A 6203-nucleotide genomic window follows, 5' to 3' on the forward strand; every position below is an offset into this window, starting at 1 on the left:
AATTATTAATATAATAATAAATTATTGTTTTTTAAAATGGTCCTGGATATTTTTGTAAAAATAAATTTTAAAAACAAAAACAAATTATTGAAAATTAAGATTTCCACTTTTATTTTGTATAAATCAAAAATTAATTTATAAATTTATTATTTATTATAGGGAAAATAGATTTTTTCGCCACCCAACTTATTGTTTGTTTAGAAATTTGCCATTGAACTATAAATTTTTTTTCATTTTTGTCACTAATGTTAGGTTCAGATTTTTTTTTGTCACTAACGTTAGGTTCGGATTTGATTATTAACATTATATTTTTTTTTAGCATTATTGAAACATAATGGTAATCAGCAATATTACGGTGATCTAATTTGTGTCTATATAATCTTTATACGTAGTACTCCATCTGTGCCCCTAGTAGTTTACCTTGCAGGACGAGAATTTGACACATATTTTAAGGCTCCTAATCGATTAAGTTTCATAAATTATTTTATTTTTTTTCTGAATAAAAACTTGACATTTGAATTTTTATACACAAAAAATAAAATCTCAAATTAAATTATGAAACTATGTTTTATAAGAAGTAAGAAACTTAAAATATGTGCTAAGCAGTGGAAAAGAGCTATAAAAAATAGGAGGACAGAGAGAATAATAATAACATAAATGAGGGATAAAATAAGGATTAATTGTATATCGTCTACTTTTTTTTATAATATTCGTCCTTATTTTTGTACAATAGTATAAATAATTGTAGATGACATCTAATATTGTTTTTTATGAAACTATATATAATATAGACAATAGACAATCATAACTGTTACTTAGAAAAAAAATTAAAATAATTTATGAAATTAAATTTTTTAGGAATCTTAAAATATATGTCAAACTCTCGTCCTCCAAAGTGAACTATCTAGGGACATACGAAGTACTATATCAAGGATATAGACATATATCGGATCTTCATAATATATTGCAAACTATCACTATAATGATACTAAAAAAATAACATATTGTTAATAATTAAATCTGAACCTAAGGTTAGTGACTAAAAAAAGTCTGAACCTAACTTTAGTGACAAAAGGGGAAGAAATTATAGTTCAATGATAAATTTCTAAACAAACAATAAGTTGGGTGACGAAAAAATCTATTTTCTCTATATTATACGAATAAGTTCATTGCCTTATAAATGCCTTATAGATATTTAAACATCTATTTAGCGTCTGTTTGGGAATGCTGTTAAAAATTGCTGTGCGGTCTGGAAAAGTGCTGGTAAAAAAAGTGCTGTTGTAGAAATCAGATAACTGTTTGGTAATTTTTTTGATATTTATTTATTTTAAGTTATAATATAAAAAAATATTTTTTGTGGTGGGGTTTGATAGTGAAATTTGTAACAGCTTCCTGCAAAAGCTGAAAACAGTTTTTTCCAAAAGTATGGGAAAACCTTCTTTTTCTAAAAGCAGCTTTTTAGTTAAAAGCTGTTGTTCAGAAAAGCTGATTGTAAATTTACCAAACAGACTTTCATCTGCTTTTCACCAAAAAGAGCTGTTGTGGCTGTCTGCAACAGCAACACCAAACAATGCCTTAGCTTGTGAACACGGTGAGAATGTGAGATGGTGGCGGATATTGCAACAACTTAGCTTTAACGTACGAGGATGGATGAACAAAACTTATGGAGAATGTGATTGTTTTACATCATGCACGCATCTGTTATCACGAAATAAACATTTTCTTTGTCAGAATACTTTGACAAACAGATTATAGATCTCCAAATTTTGCAAACAAGTTGGATAATTGTACCATGCAGATGTAAAGTGCTGACCAGATTTAAGTGCATAGAATATCATTCAGAATAGTCCGCATATATCGCCAAGACTTTCGTATAATTTATTGATTTCACATTTTTAATGAAAACATGCATGTGGCCAATAAACAATTAATAGTCAACTATCTTTCGTCCAGAAACGAATGTGCACACATATAAAACAGTTCTAGAAAAGACATCGAATTCAATTTGAAAGATATTATCTTACTTTATTTGATTTCAGCGTGAGGTATTCAAAATCAAATACTCCCTCCCTTATAGTCTCTTGATTTATTTTTTCACGTACTTTTAAAAGTTTTAACCATCTATTTATAAAAATTATCTTTAAAATTTTGTTTTTTATGGATAAAAATTTAGTGTCGTATTTTTATTCACAAAAATATATTTTCAAAAATAATATTTATAGGTGTACAATTAAAACTCTTAAAAGTACATGAAAAAAGTCAAAAGACTATTATTTCCTAACAAAAAGGTATTAGATAGATAAGAGTTTCGGAAATAATATTTTCCAAGAATAAATTGTTTACTTTATTAAACAAATGAATGATGCACAAATATAAAAATCACAAATCGTAGGAAGTTGCGGACATAGAACTTATTGTGACTTATGACTGACTTAAAATATTTTTTTGAGTAATATTAATTTATCTGAATTATTAAAATATATGTAATGATAAAAAATAAAAATGATCTACGTAATTTATGATTTATGAATAATTTCTATAAAAATAAAATAAATTACAATTTAAAATTAGAAACAACTCAGTCCACAGTCATTGGCTTGAGGTCGTCGATCAGGCTCTTACTCTCTAGAAAAACTTTGTTATCAAACTCTGAAGCTGATTGTTGTTTCCATAATCCATAATGAATGGTTTTGTGACTATTGCCGGTTCTTCCTCCTGCAGGATCGGTTCGTTTTTTCCCTCTGATAGCCAGAATTTCCGAATCCTACAGAAAGGTCCGCTAGAAATCATAAATCGTAGTAGAGATGACAAGATCTTCTTTTTATCACTCCAAGACACGGGGTTAAACTAACCAGCTCGGATTCATAAACTCTCTAGAAAAGTTATCTATACAGCAATAATCTAACCGACATAGTGATAACAAGAGGTCTGAAACATAGAAAAATATCTGGTACTTAAACAAGTTATTGCAATACGGCACAGTAGCATTATTGCCGAGACTTTCGCATTATTCTCAGATGCTCAGTTTAACAAAACACATGGCCTACATCATGCAATTATTCAACTACACAGTAGCTTTCATCCAGAAACGACTGTTCTGCATCTGCATTTATACAATTCTATAGAAAACAGACGATTCCGATTACATATCTTGTTAATATCAATACATAATTTTCAATCCCGAATATGTTTTTTTTTACTAATATGACCCATAACCTTATAATTTGATCATCTATTCTAAGATATTTTCGAGATAAGCCAGAATAGAGGTCAACATAGGATAAACCCAACCTCTTGAGTTATCCAATCGTAAATATATAAAAATCACATAAATCTTCACGAAGTTGTAGACATGGACTTGTAAATCTCCTGAACAAGCCGTTTATCAAACTCCGACGCGGCATGTGCTTTCGGCGTTCTCTTGTCGCCGAAAGCCGTAGCTCCATTCCCACCCAGACTAATCATCATGTTATAGTACCCATCCTTCATTTTCCTCCACAGCTTAAACGACGACGTTTGATCACCCTTGGAGCCTTCGTGATTCTTGTTGGCGTCTCCGAATCGGACGCTCTTGATGTGCTTTCGCGTGGGTGTTGAACCGCCGCTGGTTGAGCCGGAGGTGTCGTAGTAGTTGCCGTTGTAGCCGCTTCGTTTTGATCCCCGCAAGCTATCTCGCACGGAGGTTGATGAGAAGCGCTCCATTTTGGTTGTTTGTGTTGTGTTCAGATTGGGGGGAGCGTGAATATATAGGGATGAAATGAAAATATGTCGACTGTATGATTGTGGGGGAAGAAGTCAAAATAAGCGGTTTGGCACTTTAATTGAAGAGGCTTTTGGAGAAAAGTCGGATCAAGGAAGGACAAATTTTTGTGTATAGTTGGCCGCTTGGCTTTGGCGTGCGTGGAGCACCTCTTCGCGACATATTTTTTTCGAAAACACTTCATTCATGTATATAAATGGTTATAAAATTTCACCAAATAAAATATATCATATTTGGATAATATTATGTAGGGTCCTGTTCTCTGACAACTGTGTGTCAGGAACATTCAACCAACACAAAAAAAAAATTAAATAATCCGCGATTTTTTTACGTGGAATGACTGGACTATACTTGCTTTCCGCGGTTATTTTACGCGGTACGGGTCTCTGGATCCGCTGAAAAGAAACACGGACGTACAAATGAACCCTACTCCTCAGACTCTCCTTCACCTCATCCTCACAGACGTCTCTCTTCCGGTCTCTCTCTCAGAATGGACTCAACTGTAACCCCAAGAAGGCTTTGTTTCATTGAAGAAGACGATAGTCTTGCTTTTCTTATTGACATGGAAGCTGGTTTTTCTGGATCTCATAACCAAAACAACAACCAAATCAACCATAACCAACACAACCACTTCATCTCAAGGCATGTGTATTACTCAAGAAAAGCACTTGGTGATAACAAAGACTTCATGTATAGGTTTGTAATCAAAGTTTCAATCCCTTAAATTTGGGGTCGCTCAAAACAGTGAAAAGATGATAAATCAATGGTTGAATATATAGAAAACTGTTTTCTTAATTTAAATTGATTGTGCTGAGTGATAATATCCGTCCATCCGCGTTTCTTTTCGGCGCATCTAGAGACCCGTACCGTGTAAAATAAACGCGGAAGCAAGCCCAGCTCAGTCAATCCGCGTAAAAGAACAGCAGATCGATTAAATTTTTGGCTGGGAAGCAGTGTGTTGATTAAATGTTTCCTAACACACAGTTGTCAGGGAACAGTACCCTATTATGTATCTCAATATTTGTTTTCAAATTTTTTTCAAAATAACGCTGTATTAAATTTTTTTTCTCAAATGACGTGACAAGCATGTGATTAAATTTAATTGGATGATTGATGTGTATATAGAAGTCCCACTATTAATAACCCCTATTATTATTAATATGAGATAGATCTATAATACATTTCCAGTTAGATTGGAAGAAATTTTGAGAAAATCTTCTGAGATTAACATTTTCCATCGTGTTTTAGTTAGGATGGAGCTCTCATGTGAATAACACTGAATGACATATATCCTTTTAATTATTAGTAGGTTATTTATATAAAATATTATAAATGATTTTCTACATGTGACATTAGTCTATTTTATACTTAAAACAATATATATATATAGACACACACATCGGTTTGCTTGATTGGTTGATCGAGAATCTGACATTGTTATTTTTAAAAAATACGAAATTTTTTCAGTCCTATCTACTCCATTTTAATAATAATAATCTATACTATACTATAATAAGCCAACATGAGTATAATTTGTAGTCCAAGGTTTTAGTTATATTTTTTGGTTTGGTACTGTCCTTTTGGTACTATAACTCTACAAATGTGGAGTCTAAAAACACTCATAACAATCCATTATCATATAATAATTAAACAGTTTCAAATACTGAAAACACTGATAAAAATACATTATATAATATTTCATCAAAAAAATTATAATGATGTTATAAATAAAATTATAAATATACAATTTTGAATATTTTTTTAACAACCTTCATATAACTCTTTTTAACTTTAACGTATTATATTTCAAGATAAACAGGAATCATTACATAACCATTTCTAACTCTAATCTTAAAAGTTATTGTTGTCAAAAAAACCAAGATTACAAAATTATGTTGAAATTCGATTGATTAGATTACTGAATCTTTCAAAAGTACTATACTATAATAAGCCAACATGGGTATAATTTGTAGTCCAAGGTTTTAGTTATATTTTTTAGTTTGGTACTGTATATAACTCTGTAAATGTGGAGTCTATTAGTATTATATTGTTAAACAGTTTCAAATACTAAAAACACTCATAACAATACATTATCATATAATAATTAAATAGTTTCAAATACTAAAAACACTGATAAAAATACATTATCATATAATATTTCATTAAAAAAATTATAATGATGTTATAAATAAAATTATAAATATACAATTTTGAATTTTTTTTTTAACAACCTTCATATAACTCTTTTTAACTTTAACGTATTATATTTTAAGATAAACACGAACCATTACATAACCATTTCTAACTCTAATCTTAAAAGTTATTGTTGTCAAAAAAACCAAGATTACAAAATTATGTTGAAATTCGATTGGTTAGATTACTGAATCTTTCAAAAGTATTACACGATCGGTTATGTTTGGAAAAGATTTGAATTTTCTGATTT

The sequence above is a fragment of the Daucus carota genome, chromosome 7 (assembly GCF_001625215.2).
Source record: "Daucus carota subsp. sativus chromosome 7, DH1 v3.0, whole genome shotgun sequence".
Lineage (NCBI taxonomy): Eukaryota > Viridiplantae > Streptophyta > Magnoliopsida > Apiales > Apiaceae > Daucus > Daucus carota.